The following is an 18,605-nucleotide window of genomic DNA, read 5'->3' on the forward strand; positions in this document are numbered from 1 at the left end:
TACAGTAATCTATTCACAACACATGACCGACTAAAAATATCCTAGTCAATTATGTACAAGACAATACGTTGTGTTTTTTCTGCAAATGACTCATGATTAGCAGGAACCAAGGGGGTTACATCCAGCTTAGTAGGCTGATGCAAATTTGGAAATAAAGAAAATTGTGGTTCGTCAAATAACCACTGAGGGTTGACTCCGAAAGTGAGTCAATCTTCTTAGACCCCCATGGTAAAAACAGCAGAAATAAGCACATTTCCACCTTGGTTAAAAAAAAAAGGCTTTGGTCTACATAGCTACATTTCTTATCCATGGCAACTATATGGGGTGATTTATTTTTTTTTTTTTTTTTTAATCTGGCAATATTTCAATAAACAATAAACGTACTTATTAATAGGGGTGTGGTCTTTTGATTGCCGGCAAGCATAGCTATTGGCTAGCTGTCAATCTTTTGCTACTTTGTGCTTAGCAGGTTCAAGTTTATTTAAAAAGCACTTTAAAGCAGCACAATGTAACTTTCAGCTTTTGTTGAGTTTGGCGGCTCCTTTGGACAAAAGCGGTAGTGCTTTACCAGTAGTGTGGAAGGGTTCCTACCATGCTCCTCAAAGTTACATAGTGCCAGTGAAGGCGATACAGACCCCTCAGACCATGACAGAGGTGTCATTAAACCTGTTGTAAGTTGATGTACCATCACAATGACTCTGGAAATATTAGATTAAGGTGGAAAAGTTACATTGTGCTGCTTTAAAAAAACAACAACAGCTGTCCAAAGTGCTAAATATTAATGCTAAAAAAGTGCTAAATATTCATTTATGTATTATATAAAATAAAACATATATATATATAACATATAATATATAATAAAACATAAATGAAATACAACAATCATCAAGCTAGTGAGTAAAAATGAGTTTTAAGATGAGATTTAAAAAAACAGTCATAGAAGGAGCCAGGCGTATGTGCAGCTCAGTCCAGAGTTTGGGGCAGTTACTGCAAAGGCCCGGTCCCCCCTGCTCTTTAGCCTGGAGTTGGTCAGCTGACCTAAGAGCCCGAACAGGTCTATGCACATTTAAAATACCTGAGGTATAAGAAGGTACAAAGACCATGTAAAGATTTAAAAAAAAATAAAAGAATTTTAAAAATGTATCCTATAACGGACGGGGAGCCAACGAAGAGCTGCAACCACAGGTGTAATATTGTCCCGCCTTCGCGTTCTGGTGAGGTGGCGACTTGCAGCATTTTGAACCGGCTGCAGACGGGACAGGGAGGAACAGGTAACGCCTACAGTAGTCTATGGGATGACACAAGGGTGTGTATAACTTTCTCAAAGTTTTCGAAAGATAAAAAGGGTTTAACCTTGGACAAAAGACTCAACTGAAAGAAACTAGATTTTACAACTGCATTCATTTGTTTCTCCATTTTAAAGTTAGAGTCCAAAATTACACCAAGGTTTTTGGCAGTATCCAACATAGCTTTTCTACTTCTGTACAATTGTACTAACAGACACCCAGGTTCCAGGTTAAGAAACAGGCAGCTTGTGCTAACCATGTGTTGGTATCCAACAGTTGGTTAAATGCAGTGGTTAATTGTGATGTCATCTAGGGATGGGCGGTATGGACTAAAAAATGTATCACGATAATTTCTGGCATTTATCCTGATAACGATAAAAATGACGATAACAAAAATACCAATTCTTTCTTTCTTTCTTTCTTTCTTTCTTTCTTTCTTTCTTTCTTTCTTTCTTTCTTTCTTTCTTTCTTTCTTTCTTTCTTTCTTTCTTTCTTTCTTTCTTTCTTTCCCTTCTTCCCTTCCTCTTTTCTCCCTTCCTCCTCCCCCTTCCTTCCTTCCTTCCTTCCTTCCTTCCTTCCTTCCTTCCTTCCTTCCTTCCTTCCTTCCTTCCTTCCTTCCTTCCTTCCTTCCTTCCATAAATCCAGCTTTACACAAAAACATCATCAACGGGAATTGATCATTTTTACCATGAGATGACAAATTCTTATCGTGAAGAATTTTTTTGACGGTATATCGTGAACGGTAAAATATCGCCCATTCCTAATGTCATCACTATAACACTTTTTAAAACCGGAGGTCTGACTTTGCAAATTGGGGGATCATATGAGGATGAAGCAAAAGTCTGCTGGGACTAGTCAAACAGCCCGCAACACCAGTAGACTTTCCCGTCTGGAACTGGTTAAACCTCGGAGAGCCTGAGTGACTCTCTGCTGGTCCTCGTTGATGAGAATCAGAGTAAAGTAATATTGATTAGCATCACAGGTTAGCACAAGCTATGAGCTAACTGTGACTGAAATGGGCAGCTTCCCGTTTAAAAAATAAAACCATGGAAAAAGCACTTCAGAAAACCGATCGGTGACCCCACAAGTGGTTCTCTCAGTTCTTTTTACTCAGTCTATGGCTGTGACAAACCTCTGGGCCCCAGAGCCGATCTCAGGATGAACCGGGTGTTAGATGGATTCAGCTCCTAAGCACTTCCCAACTGTTCCTGAAAAAGGCTTCAAATCAGCTTTGCAGAAAACCCATGGGTGACGTCACAGGGGGTTTGTCCTCTTGGACAAAAGTATATCCGTCTATCTCACCTGCTCATGAGCAGTCTATGGTAGGAAAATGGTCAAATGTTTTTGACATTCATTTTAGAGTTGAATCTGCAATGATTTTATTTCAAAAAGTTAGTTAGTTAGTAATTTCTGGGGATATGAAAATGTATGTGTCTCCTTTGGACTGAACTGTTTTTCTGAATTGTTTTGCTATAAAATGTGATCTGATCTTTATCTAAGTCACAATTATACACAAAGCACTGTGCTTGAGCTGATAACACACAAACAATTATAATTTATCATGACTTTATTGAACAAGCTCATAAAAATTCATAGCTCTGGTGGAAAAGTTAAATCAACTAATTACTTCAAATAAAGATAATTGGAGTCAGTGCTTCACACACCTGAAGTCCATTTAATGAATTGATTTGAAAGTGCAGATTAGAGCTATGATTGATAAATGGCACGAAAAGCTTTAAGGTTTGCTGCTCTTAAGAAACCTTAGAGGATGTGATCCATGCCTGACAAAAAGGAGATCTCTAAGACATACTGTACAGTCAAGAATAGTTGATCTGCCTGAGGCTGCAAAGGAGTTATCTAAAAGTGTTTAGACACTCATTGGTCCACGGTTAGATAAACTGTCTATTAAAAAAAGAAATCAGTTTAGTACTGTGCTTATTCTTCCAAGTGTGGTCTTACAGTCAAGATGACACCAAATGCAGGCTGTGGGAAGCTCGGTACCTCAGTTACTGAGGAGGCTAGATATATCTATAGGGCACCTTTTTAACCTCATTCAGGATCTACAAAGCGGTTTACAATTTTTTTCTCATCTACCCGTTCATGCAAAAACACTCACTTAACGGCACTTTTATTACATATTCACTGTATAGAGCAGCACTTTGATCTTTTACACCCATGCATGTGTGGTTTATTGTTCTCCCCAAGGACACTTAGACACATGACAGGATTTGGGATCAAAAAGCTGACCTTCTCAGAGTTCTAGTGCATTACTGGTAGGATCTGACACATGGCCAGAACATGGCAGGATTCCACAGAGGAAACTGAAGCTCGTTGGAAACTTTCCACACGCATCCTGCTACTGGGAAAATGTGTTGTAGACGGATAAAACAAAAAGCTTCATTTTTCTAGAGCAGGGGTCGGCAACCCAAAATGTTGAAAGAGCCATATTGGACCAAACGAATATGTCTGGAGCCGCAAAAAATGAAAAGTCTTGTATAAGCCTTAGAATGAAAGCAACACTTTGCATGTTTCTATATTACTTATAACTGGGGATTTCTCGGATTTTTTTTTTCGAGAAAATTTCGAGAAAAAAGACGAAATGTTGAGAAAAAAGTCGAAATTTCGAGAAAAAAGGTGAAATGTTGAGAAAAAAGTTGAGGAAATAGTCAAAATTTCGTGAGAAAAGTCAAAATGATGAGAAAAAAGTCAAAATTTCGAGAAAAAAGTTGAAATGTTTAGATTAAAAATGAGAGGAAAAAGGAAGAAAAAAAGAAGAAAAAATCAAAAAAGAAAACAGGAAAAAAAAGAAAAAAAGGTCAACATTTTTTGAAAAAGCTCCAGAGCCGCGGGTTGCCGACCCCTGTTCTAGAGGAAGACTCCAAAATTGCACAGTTAACCACCATCTAAAAATCAGTGAAGCATGGAGTCTGGAGTATCATGATTGCGGCTTGCCTTGCTGCTTCAGGGCCTGGCCCATCTGCCATAACTGAAGCTATGATCAATTCCCACTTTTACCAACATATCCTGGAGGACATTGTCAGAGTGGCTGTCAGTTAAAGCTTAGTGCAAGGAAGGTGATCCAGCAGGACAATGGCACAAAGCCTTCATTCATCCCACAAGGGAAAATTATTCTCTGCTTTCACCAGTTCTCTAGTTGTACTAGGAGCAGTAGGCTGCTATTTTTTTCAGCACCTACAGCAGTTAGGGTTAAGGGGCCTTGCTCAGGCCCAAAGTGGTTCACCTTGGTTGCAATCCGTGGACTATGAACCTGAGTCCTCCGGACTCAAGCCCACCTCTGTAACCACTACACTACCAACCTTTTTCTTCTTTCTTTTTTTTTAATCCACCACTGAATAGTCTCAGAAAAAAAGCCCAGAGCTTAACCTCATGGAGATGCTGTGAAATGGCATCAGAAGAGCTGTTCACAAATGTGCCTGGAATTGAGCATTTCCATACGGAAGAACCGTCCAGAACCTGGTCCTGGATGTGGTGCAGGTCAGATGCAGAGCTACTGAAAGCATTTCCTTGATGTCACTGCTATCCAGGAGGATAAACCCAGCTGTTAAGTCCATGGGTTCATATACTTTTTCCAGCAGCACTGTGCATGTTTAATGGATGTGTTTTTGGCAGGAGATACTATAACTAATTCTCTGTAATCAGTTTAAGCACATTGTGTTTTTCATGTTATTGTGACATGGATGAGGATGATGTTTGGCAAATTAATGTAGAAATCCAGTTCATTCTAAGATTAAGAAAAAAGAGAAAGAGCTCATTACAGTGAAGTGTGTGGGGGATTAAATGATCTCCAAAAGACACCATGTTAAAGATAAAGATGCATTATTTTGCTTTTGTAAAAGCTTTTGAAAAAAAATTATCTAAGGTTACCATGTTTAGGTGTCTCAGAAGTTTGAGCTCCATTAACTATTAACTAAGTCTCAGATCTTCACCAGCTTGTTAGGCTCATGGCTTGTCCATTATCCTCATTAGGAATGAGCAGGTGATGGAAAGTTAAAAGCTTTATAAAGACTGACTCCAACCCTGTCCCGACCTGCAACAGTCTTTGGCTCTTCTGAACTTCTGCCAAAAATTGTTAATTTAAATAATTGATGCCCACAAAGCAGAGCGAGGATACAAGAAATGCATTTTCAGGAAGCATTTCTCAGCTTGTAATGCAAATTGGGATACTGAGGTCAATTTGAGGTCTGAAAGAAGGACAACTTTGAGAGAGAAATCTGCTTTTTGGAGCAGCTATACAGTCAAATGAAAAGCAATATTTGCATGAGGATTTGCAGATTAAGGAGTGATGGTGCATTGTTCTGATGTGCAGCCAAATCAGCACAGATATTCTTGGAAGAACTACCAGACGAAAGTCTTTCCTGCAAGCACATTTTTTTAAATCTAAAACAAATTTCCTGAATCAGTGGATCGGTCATTCAGCATCTTAATAGCAACATTTAGCTCAAAACCACCCTGTCCATGAGCATCCTCTCAGAACTACTAGCTAGTAAACCTCTTGGCACATAAATTGTGCCTGAAATGAATTAACTGCATATTTATCTACATCAATGTCCACCTTTTTAAATTACTTTTTACCAACTCTGCATTACAATGTACACAATAAAGAAGCCGGAACAGCTGCAACTCCACAACTGATTACTCACTGCTTTTTAAAACTATTGTGCAGAACTTCGACAGTGAAATGAATATCTCATAACATTTCAGCCTTGGCCAAGGACGGCCAGATAATGCTGATGAAGCCTATAAGATGCAGGTGAACCCTTTTTATATTCAATAGGAGAACCTACCTTTGTCTGGTTGGACTTAAATGCAAGGGGGCACCCGTCATGGTATATTTCACATCACAGAGTAAGGAAGTTGGAGAAGCAACAACTGCCATAGAGACTGAATAGCTGCAGCAGTTTAGAAGATGAAAGAACCAGTGAAGGAAATGCCCCCTAAAAAAAACCTCAGGAGATGGATTGCGATTAAAGTAAGAATAAATATTGCATGCATTCGGCACAAATAATGCACAATTTATTGTGTCGTCACACACTTTCTTAGTATTTGTAAAGCTGTTACTCAACATGAATTAGGCTTCTCTGCATTATTTTAGATGGTTTGCGAGTTGGTCTGGGCTCAGTCCCAATCAGTCTTTGTATCACTATGTATTAGAGAGCACAATTTTTCATTTACATAGTTGTCTAGGTCATTCTCCGAAAATCTGAGATGAGGGCATAATGTCATTATTTTCCACCCATAAAAACATACAGCAATCTCAGCCTTATACATTGGTTGCATTCGCTTTTCTGCACTGGAAAACAAGCTACATTTCTGCCTTTGATACGTATCTAGTCCGATGTCTACATCTTTACCCGTCTGTGAGCAGGCTTGCAAAAACAGCTTGTAGGACAGGAGAGGTGAAAAAAGGCAAACAGCATTATAGTCACCTCAGATTGTGTGCAGTTCCTCTTACTACCAGCAGGGGAGACCAATAGTCTATGCTAAAGTTTTAAAGAACCGTTTCAATTTTATGAAGAAATGTGAAAGGGGTTGGGTCATTTTGCAGTCACCAGGTCAAAAACCAAAGAGCAAGACAAACTATAACTCAGTGTCTTTAGAACCAAAAAATTGAGAGAAGTGCAAACATGTTTTTTGTGAGGTCACAGTGACCTTTATCTGGTAAGTTGCAGTGAATTTTATTCGATAAAGAAGTCATGAAGTGGTTTTCTATGTAACAGAACTGAAACAACCTTTACTCCTGCAGTAGTGTCAGATAGTCTATCATCTTGACATTTTAAGAATCAATTCAGGCGAAGATGGAACATGATTTTCATTGTTGCTGATTGAGGAAACATAGTGTTTGATCTGACTCAGAGACGATTATTATGTTCAACTCTTTGTTTAAATGGCTTCTTCAGGACTCCTTTTCAGGATTGGATCAAAACTTAACACCAGATTTAAAAAAAATGATTTAAAATGTTTAAACTGCTACAAGTAAGTAATTAACTTATGAATCCTAACTTATAATTTCCATTTTAATACAAAGGGTGGTCCTCATCCAGGAGGTACAATCCTTGTTGAAATAGTGAAAGTTCCACTTTTAAAATGACCCGGCAGATGATAGCTGGACGTGTACTGCCGGGAGAACCATACTTTAAGCATACTAGGAATTTCACCCTTTGTGACATCACAAGAAAAACACTTTCGAGAATAAAGCATTCCTAGCGGTGAGTATCTTGTACATAGGAATACTGCAGTGCGGTCAAGTCAAAGATCAAAATTCATAATAAAAACATTGTAGTTAAGCCAAAAAGAAAACTGAAAGTCATGTTAGGATTTCATGAAATTATTGAAGCTCAAAACCGTCTGGGCTCTCTCTTCAAAGTAATCTCATTCTGATTAAGAGCCAAGGGTAGACAGAAATTAGATTAGAAGTTAAATACAATACACATAGTATTGTTGGAGAGGAGACGGGGGAAAGGTGACACCTTAAGGTGATTTCCCCTTGATCTGGCTCTTCTAATGAAGTTAAATACAATACACATTGTTGGAGAGGAGACGGTTAGCTGTGGGGAGTCTCACCTGTGAGCTAGGCTTGACACCCCAGGGAAAGGAAGATGGAAGTGACACGTCTCGTAGGCTCAACCAATGGAAATCATTTGCAAAGAACACCCTCCTTTTCAGTATAAAATCAACTGGACTGATGACGACCGTGTGCATTTCTATCCTACCCATGTGGTCTGACAGAAGTGTACCTCCGGCCGGAAAAACCTTGTGCTTGACATGATTAAAAGTTGTATTAACCTGTGATTCCATTCCACTAGTTTTCTTATGGTTCGCCAGACAAACGAACACGTATCTTTCAGTCATATAGCCCTTTTAATGTCAAATGATGTCCGACGGTTCAGAAATCACTGACATGTTGAACCAAATGTCATTTGGAAAAACAGCTATAATATTCACACTTTTCTTAACTGAGCAATTATTCAGCAGCTTTTGAGTTGTGACTTTCTCTCATTTCCTAAATTCTGCAGTCACCTATAAGCAGTGTTCCTCACTGACAGTCCTTTTCTCTTCTATCAGCCCCTCTCAGAACCATTCGCACTGCCAATGGGGACTTTGATGTGATGATAAACTATTAAATCCAGTAGCTGAATTATTGACTGGAACCAAAATGTGAGGACAAAACTCCTGTGGGATGAGTGCTGAGCAGAAGCTCCTCTCCACTTTAATTGCCCCCCCGCCCACCAACTTCTTTCTGTCTTGGCAGCCCTGTGTCGAGTGTTACAGAGTACTGATGAACTCCACAACACACTTTAAGTGTTCCAATAATTAAGGCCCAAAGAGATTGTCAAGGTAAAGTACCACGCAACAATTGGCTGCATAAATTCAAGAGACTTAAACAGCAGGTTCAGCCACGTTGCTTAATTGCAGTGTCTGAGCAGTTTACATAGCTGGAAACTTTTTCTTTCTTTCTTTCTTCTTTTTTTTTAGTGGCTTCGTCCCTCACCTGAGGAGACAGCTGAGGCTAGTGGAGATTTTGCAACGCTGGAGAGAATATGCTAATGTAAGGAGATGGAGTATATCATCCAGAACTATTCTGCTCAGAGACCAAAAAACAAGTGATGGCAGCTCAACTCTGGATTTGCCAAATATCTGGGAAATTTAAGTCCAAATAACGAGACCTGTGTCTCAGGCATATCTGTGCTTTGACACTGCAATAAGAACAACTGTGACAAGCTAGATGGCTATTTGGCTGATCTTATTACTTCAGATTTTGTCACTTGAGGCAGCTTGAAGGTACAAATCCATGCTCTGCATAAATTGCAAATGTCGATGCTGATGACGATCAAATGGACACTTTAATAGAAGTCTCCTGAAAGAAAAGTGAAATGAAAAAAAACTACAAATTAGAAAAAAGCTCTACCTGAATCTGATTTTTTTCTTTTCTTTCTGATCACTTAATGACTAAAAGGTTGCTAATGAATACCTGCCAAGCTGCAAAATGTTAATAACTTAATTCCAGTAACGCTCCTGTTTTGTGATAGAGCCTAACCAAAAAAATCAACTAATCTCCATCTGTCCTTAAAAATGCTTGAAAAAAATGTTCATAATAAATGACATCCTCGTGCATCACAGGGTTACTATTTGATGCAGAGACTGTGGACAAAATTGTAACTGCATGGGCTAAGTTTTCAAACATATCAAAGTACTCTTGCTGCTCTATGAGCCGTAGCTGAAGACACTCCAATCAATCATACCTGTCCTGTTAAAACCCAGATTGTTACCTTAGACTAATCCGTTGAGGGTTGACACACAGGTGCACCGAGACTATAAACATGTAACTGAAACACTCACCAGTTGTATTTTTCATCTGGCTATTCTTCTTATGTAGTCCTGGTTCAGAAGTCAGTGCTACTTACTATTTAACTCAATTTATACCTAAAAACAGATTAATTTCTTCCTGAAATTGTATTCCTAGTTTCTTTTTCTTTCAGTATTTTGACTAATGACTGCCAGTCTTGTTACTACATTGTCCTAATGTATCGTGAATAATCCTATCGATCAGTGTGTACTGAAGCACTAAATTCAGTTTTGTGGTCTTTAAGAAAATTCTGTTAAAAGTTAACAGCATGATCAGATGGAAACTTGGCAGCAAAGCTACAGCTCACCCACTGCTGGCTGGCTTTGTGAGTAACACAGAATGTTCTTTATTAAGTATTGTTTGTTTCAAGGACTCTGTGTTAAATGTCCATAGTTTATTTAGTCAAATTAATGTAATTGATTAAAAGATACATGCATAATGACCAAAAAGTCTTTCTTTAGAGATTTTTTTCTTCTTACATAATCTTAAATAAGGCAACTACTGTTATATTTATTTATATTTATTTTTATTTTGTATTCAAGCAAAATTGAAAAAGAAACAAGGGGTAGGACCTCAAGTTTTTTTACTTCCTCCTACTCCTTTTCGGGCATGAAGGTTTATTTCCCTTTGATTTGTTTAATGATAGTTTATTTTTATTCTTTTCTGATGTTTTGTGTAATTGTTTTTCTTTTTTATTTAATATGCTTTAAATAAATATTTCAATTTCAATTTCAAAATATTTCAAAAATTTCAAATTTCTCATCAAACTTGATCGATCAAGTACCGGTCATGAACTTAGTTTTTTTGGACTTCATATGGATCATACAGTATGTATTTGAATAGTTAATTTCACCTTACCTAAATTTGACCTTTTACACATTATGATCATAGTTTGAATTCCTCTGAAGATCAATACGTTTCAAAAAGTTCATTGTTTGGCCATCAAACCAACTGGCACACCCAAGTGTTGACACGTTTCACTGTTCTGTTCCTCTGATCTGGTAACACTGAAACGCACACAGTCAGGGTGCCTTACATAACCATAAAGTGAACCTGGCGGTCGCTGTCATCAAAAGTGTGCCCACAGCCGCCGTACTGAAATGAAAAACAAATGAAGCACTTTCAGGCTGATCTCCCTCCCGCTCTGGAACTCCATCTGTCACTCCCAGCGACTTATTCTGAGCAGGGGAGCTTTCCTGCATGACCTCCATCACGGGCGCAAGATGAACGAGGTGGGTCTGGTCTCTGTCCTCCGTCTTCTCTTTGCCAAGGCAGCGGGAGCACTGAAGCATCGAGAACACCTGCAAACGGAGAGTAATGAGGCAGCAGGCCACACAGCCACCCCTCCTCCCTCCACTAATCAATCCTGCTGGCCATTAAAGGAACCAAGGAGAACAGAAGCCACGAGAAGCTACAACTTCATACACACTTTCAAGGAGCAGGATGGTTTATGGAAGTGGTTATCCTTAGCTTAGCTTTGACATGGTCACTGTTTTTATGTTCTTACTTTAAACTGCACACCTTTATAGACCGCATTTGTGGCTTTTCATGCTTCCATTTGATTCCATTTGAATGCATGCCAGAATGTCAGCCAATTAAGCTAAAATTTGTCATCTTCATTTTAGACCAAATTAAGATTTGGAGACACAAAACAGAAGGCAGCTGAAAACAGTAACATCAACGGTGACTTATCAAGTACAGTAATACTAATAAAGCAGAACCTTAGGGGAATAAAAACATTACTGTATGCATGTTTTTTTTAATGCAATTTAAAGGAAACATGCAGGTATATGAAAAAAAAGACACTGAGGTTTTTCCTTTTAAGAGATCATAAGAATATGTAACCTTGTCTTGACCAGGAACACTATTAAACAATATTAATGGATTGGCAAGGTAACCTGAGGTTCAACTCTTTGATTTCAGTATCACAGAGCTTTGTTTACCTTAGTGAGGGGTATCACCGTGGCAACTAATGCTGGAAACGCTCGCAGCATTTAAAGGAGACCTATTGTGGCATCTAATACCTATTGTAACAGGCCATGAATGTCTTAAAAACAAGCTTTTCAATGTTTTTGCTAAATAAATTAGAAATTCAGCCTCTGAGCCATGTCTGCAGCATCCCAGTCTCTAACCACATTCTCTATGAGGGATTCTGAGTGGGCGTGGATGCTATGATAATGAGGAACTGTGCTGATTGGCTGCTGAATGATGTGATACACTATGGAGCCAAATCAAGGCCAAAAGTTTTGCTGATTTGAAAATAAAATTGTAATTGAAAGATTTGAACCTGAAAATTCAAGTTTTGATCATGAACTTGTTTTTTTACAGTTTACATTTTTTTTTCAGTATCAGATCTTTTTTTCAGTTTCAGATCTTTGTATTTCAGTTTCAGATCTTTTTTTCAGTTTCAGATCTTTTTATTCAGTTTCACATCTTTTTTTTTCAGTTTCACATCTTTTTTTCAGTTTCAGACTTTTGGCCCTTATCTGGCGTAGGGGGCGTGGCATCAACTGAGAGGGGCGTGGCATCATGAGTGACAGCATAACAGAGAAGGCTGGGGACGTTCCTCAGTCATGTTGCCTTCAGGAAACGTAGGTTGCAGAAGTTATCAGTAGAAGTATGATTCAACACTTATACACCATATTCACGTGATTGGCAGTGGAAAAAACGGATACTAGTGACACATTTCTGTTTAAAAAGCTGTTTTAGACCGTACTTGGCACCAATCGCAATAAACTATGCCTGACTGTACAGTTCAACAGCCACACTTTAAAGTTTGACATTTCCCACTTCCATATACTACCATGAACGCATCGCAGTATCGTTTGCAGCAGAGCATGTATCCTTGTCCTGGCGGAGCGGACGCGGGCCCCAGCACTCAGGTAAGAAATGTTAGCTACTTTTTCAATATATGCTCTGGGGAAATATCTTAAAAATGATAATGATGTGTAGCGTGTGTAAATAGGTATATAAAGGGAAAAGACATCTTTAGCCTTCTCTGTTATGCTGTCACTCATGATTCCACGCTCTCAGTTGATGTCAGGCCCCCTACGCCAGATCAGGGCCAAAAGTCTGAAACTGAAAAAAAGATGTGAAACTGAAAAAAAAAGATGTGAAACTGAAAAAAAAGATCTGAAAGTGAAAAAAAGATCTGAAACTGAAATAAAAAGATCTGAAACTGAAAAAAAGATCTGATACTGAAAGAAAAATTGAAACTGTAAAAAAATAAGACTTGAATTTTCAGGTTCAAATCTTAGTTTTTCAATTACAATTTTATTTTCAAATTAGCAAAACTTTTGGCCTTGATTTGGCTCCATAATACACCGCTATGAAAAAATGGCGGAAGCTCTGGCCGGCGGAGTTAGTTGAGGGCGTGGTTTCACGCATCGGAGGCCAACCGATGCAAATCGCGCCCGAATCTGAACGGCTCGTAGAAGCCACATCACACTGGACGGCTCATCCGGGCGGCTGTACAGACACTGCAGAATTTGGTTGCTTTCCTCCTTCTCTGAGTTGGCAGGCTGAGGGGAGACCACTTTATATATGTTAAAGGAAGAGAAAACATGTTTTTCATAATAGGTCCCCTTTAAATCACGTTGAAGACTGGACTTCGACTGGGCCACCGTGACATCTTGATTCTTTTTTTCAGACCATTCTGTTGCTTACGATTGCTGTACTGGTATTGACCAGTTTCAAGCTTTAGATGTTGGACATGATGGCTTCATATTTAGGGCCCGAGCACTGAAAGTGCGAGGACCCTATTGTATCTGTGATGTTTATTATTATTATTATTATTAGGGCCCGAGCACTGAAAGTGCGAGGACCCTATTGTATCTGTGATGTTTATTATTATTAGGGCCCGAGCACTGAAAGTGCGAGGACCCTATTGTATCTGTGATGTTTATTATTATTATTATTATTATTATTATTCTCGCCGTAAATAAATTGCCTTTTTGGAGGCCTTAAAATGCTCGAAAACTCACCAAATTTTGCACACGCTTCCAGAGTCGCGTAAAATTACGTATTTTATGGGCGACAGGCATGGGTCCACAAGAATGGGCTCTATAGCGCCACCTATTTTATGTTTTTTGACGAGCCCCACAATATGGTTTGACTTACAGCAAGGACCTTTATGTGAGTATTATATTAGACAAAGAGCTACAAAAAAGTCTTTTGGACCCATGGTCTAAGTTGCACAGGAAGTCCGGCATTTTGAACAGAAAATGTCATTTTTCATGAATTCTGATCATTTCTAGGCCTCGTACTTTAACGAACTCCTCCTAGAGATTTTATCGAATTGGCTCACAACTTGGTTTGTACAATCTAGACACATGGCCGACGCTAAATTGCGAAGCTTTTAAGTTTCTGCCAGAGGGCGTGATTGTAGTGATCCGGCGAAGTTTGAGGTCATTTTTAAGCTTCGCCATCAAACATCAATTGGCTGTAACTCAGCAATACATGATTTGATGTGGTCGAAAACGTATGTGCATGATTTTAGGCTGAGCCTGAAGACATCTGTGGTGGAATATTCAGGATCGGTTGTAGCGCCACCTGTTGGCACCAGGAATTGTCATGTCTTCTAGTTTGCATCTGTGCTCCAAACGAGATCAGTTTCTTGATCTCAAAGTTGGTCAGATAATAGGTAAGGCATTGACGATGACTGACAGAGAAAACTGTAAGTTTGTGTCAAAGGGCGTCGCCGTTAGAGGTTGTCAAATTTCGGGGTCTCGCCATGAACATAAAAGTTGTTGTAACTTAAACATAATTGGCCAGAATCAACCCAAAATCAATTCATGTAATCAGGCTTCCATTCTGAACAAGTGGATATGACAATCTTGGATGAACTCCATAGCGCCACCTTTTGGTCAGGTATACATTTTTCATCAAATTATGTGCTGTCATTGCTGTTTCGTTCATCCAATCTTTAATGTAATCGACACATATGATTGTCAGTGTGTTCCTTGTTGACCGTGTCGCGTATCGTGGTCGTAATTTGAAAGGAATTGGCATTTTTATGTCACTCTGTATTTCTGGTAAAATATTAATTAAAAATCAGAGATTTTGTGTAAGGAAAATTAAATGGCAGTTTCAGATAGCTTACAACAGGACTAAAAAATCATACACTGGAACATATTATTTTTGAAGAACTCCGTCACTCTAAAAATTAAAAAAATGAACTAATAACATAAAAAGCTATGTCTTTGTCACAAAATGTCAAAATTGACATCCGACTTCATAGATATGTTGTTTACTATAATGAGAAAAAATATCATGTTAATTCCATAAGTCAAAGATACATGAGTGATTTTAAAATAATATTTATGTGTGATCAGGCTGCCTGACATGTTGATCTCTCAGTCTCTCAGCTCCAGCAGCTCCAGCAGAGTGGAGAGGGGAGGGGCTGAGCTCCCGCCGGGCGAAGGTTTTTGGAACGCGTGCGCAGCTCCCCCCCGGGGGGGGGGGGGGGGTGGAGTTTGGAATGCGCGCGCAGCTCCCGCGGGGGGAGGGGCTGGTGTTCAGCGCGGCCGCCATCTTGGTCAAGGCGCCGCATTGACTGCCTGAGAACATCGGGCGTGGCCGCCATCTTGGATCGGTTTTTTATTTATTTATTTTTTTTTTACTTTATTTAAAAGAATTATCACAAAACAGTATACACGAACAGTATACAAATAAAAAACAGAACATGTGCCAGGGGTGATGTTTGTTATTCAAGAAGATTAAACATATAACACAAGTCTACGGTTTTAAAAGCCTTTTCATTTGTTGATTTTAGGATTAATTTCAAGTAAAGTTCCATTTCTTTCTGGAAAACAAAAAAACAAGGGGTTTTCTTTGAAAATTTACTCTTATGAATATGGAATTTGGCAAGAAATAAAAACAGATTTATCAAAAAGTAACATTTTCCTTCTTTTTTAGAGAAACAATGGAAACCAAAAACAACATTTTCCCAATATAAATTAAAATCTATACCAAAGGAGTCAATAATAAATTTGCTAATATCTGCCCATAGTTTTTTCGAATGAGAGCATAGCCAAAATAAATGGACAACTGTTTCTGGATGTAAATTACAGAAGGAACAATTTGTATTAATGTCCTTTTTAAATTTCTGCATGTAATGGTTAGCAGGATAATATTTATGTATGATTTTGTAGGAGACCTCCTTAACCTTATTTGTGATTAAAAACTTGTTAGGAAGCATCCAAGTTTTTTTCCAATCAATATGATCTGTGAAACGATTCCAATAAACAGTAATATTAGGGGTAGCAACAATATCTTTTTGAAATAAGGCACGTACCCTTTTATTATTATTCTTTTGGGTCAGTGAAAAACATATTTTACATTGGGGAGTCAGTTGAGAACGGGACAGACACATTTCTAGACGAGGAAGAACAACTGTTTTTAAAAAGCACTAAGGTGCCTGATGGAATAGCATTGGCGACAACTGAGAATTCTTCAGGAGTTACTTGAAGACTATGTCGTGATGAAAAGTCTCCGTAAGACAGCACAACTCCTTCCTCATTTAGCAGCGGACTCACCAGCCAGATCCGGTTCTGAAACCAGGTTTAAAAAAAAGGGATTTATTTCTAACTAGGATATCTCTATTGTTCCAAATAATATAACGGTGGGGTGAAAAGTTATGCTTATAGATGAGAGTCCATGCAAGGAGGACCTGTTTATGAAATACAGATAACTTAACTGGAATTTTTTCTACATTATAATTACAAGACAGTATGAAATGAAGGCCTCCAAAACGAGAGAAAATATGGTGGGGAATAAAATTCCAGATTGAGGTGGGATTCTTCATAAAATTTTTTGCCCAATTAATTTTAAATGTATTGTTTAAAGTTTTAAAATCCAGGAAATTAAGCCCTCCAGATTCATAAGTATTCATGACTATACTTTTTCTAATGTAATGTATACGATTTTTCCATAGGAAATTAAAAAGCATCTGGTTAACAGTTTTACTAATTTTATTATCTAAATGTAGTGAGATAGCAGCATAAGTTAGTCGAGAAATTCCTTGGATCGGTATCGCTTTGACTCCAGTGCGTTCACTTCTATTGTGGAAGGAGGTGTCTGCATAAGTAAAATAACTATAACTTGCTTAATTTTCAACCGATTTTCACGCAGTTTTCTTTGTTACAAACGGCAGACATGTAGCTACGATACAGGATGCTTGATGTACGTTAAATATGCAGGCTTTCATGCTAAAATACGTTCTGCAGGTAGTCACACTACTGGTTATGCTATTCAGGTATACACACACACACACATACATATATATATATATATATATATATATATATATATATATATATATATATATATATATATATATATACATACACAAACACACACACACACAATATACACAAAACAAAATACAGTATAGCATATTAATGAATGTATTAATATATTTGAATAACAGACATAACAAACTTAAAAACAAAAAACATAATGGATGACAGCATACAATTGTCATAATGGAGCAAAAAGAAGAAACATTTGGAAGGAGTGTGTGTGTGAGGAATTGTATATTAGTGTTATAAATGAAATTATATAATAATGCAATCGCTATGATATATAATTTTACAATATAATACAGTCAAAAATATATGAAATGAAGCAACATACAATATAATAATACAATATGCTATATTACTGGGTACGCTAATATGATATAACAACATGTAATATAATATGGTATAATAGATTAATATAATATCATACATTCTGGACCATGAGATACAGCTGTACTGTATGATCGTTATTCATTTGAGTGATCTGATTTTAACTACTATCCTCTCATCTGTACCGCCATGATTGTCTCTGTATGTGTCTTTCTTTCTTTCTTTGTTTCTTTCTTTGTTTCTTTGTTTCTTTCTTTGTTTCTTTGTTTCTTTCTTTCTTTCTTTCTTTCTTTCTTTCTTTCTTTCTTTCTTTCTTTCTTTCTTTCTTTCTTTCTTTCTTTCTTTCTTTTTATTCTTCTGACGAAAGGAGGTCCTTTTTGCCCCCCTAAACGGCCCAAAAAGTCATCAAATTTTGCACCAAGCCAGGTCTGGCGATAAATTAGATTTTTATGGTTTGCATTAATGGGCGTGGCGTAACGGCTCAACAGCGCCCCCTAGAAAACCTTTCTCTGCCATAACTTTTGAAAGGTTTGACATAAAGAGTTGTGGGTGGTGTCATGGGACTCGGCATTGAGTCCTTGACCATAATTGGTGAAAATTAGCCCAGTCCCTTTTTCCTGATTGGTTGTCCCTATTTCCTGCTATAACTTTTGAATGTTTTGACATAGAGAGTTGTGGGTGGTGTCATGGGGCTCTGTAATGAGTCCTTGAGCTTCTTTGGCCTTAATTAGCCCCGCCCCTTCTTCTGATTGGTCGTCCCTTTTTACTGCTATAACTTTTGAATGGTTTGACATAGGAAGTCGTAAGTGTCATGTCTGATATGCTTATGGGGGGTGGTGGCCGTGAGTGCGAGGGCCCGTTCATCGCTGCTTGCAGCTTTAATTATTATTATTATTATTATTATTATTATTATTCTCGCCGTAAATGAATTGCCTTTTTGGAGGCCTTAAAATGCTCAAAAACTCACCAAATTTTGCACACGCTTCCAGAGTCGCGTAAAATTACGTATTTTATGGGCGACAGGCATGGGTCCACAAGAATGGGCTCTATAGCGCCACCTATTTTATGTTTTTCGACGAGCCCCATAATATGGTTTGACTTACAGCAATGTCCTTTATGTGTCTATTATATCAGACAAAGCCCTACAAAAAAGTCTCTTGGACCCATGCTCTAAGTTACACAGGAAGTCCGGCATTTTGAATAGAAAATGTCATTTTTGATGAATTCTGATCATTTCTAGGCCTCGTACTTTAACGAACTCCTCCTAGAGATTTTATCAGATTGGCTCACAACTTGGTTTGTACAATCTAGACACATGGCCGA

Source organism: Cololabis saira, chromosome 13 (assembly GCF_033807715.1).
Source record: "Cololabis saira isolate AMF1-May2022 chromosome 13, fColSai1.1, whole genome shotgun sequence".
NCBI lineage: Eukaryota > Metazoa > Chordata > Actinopteri > Beloniformes > Belonidae > Cololabis > Cololabis saira.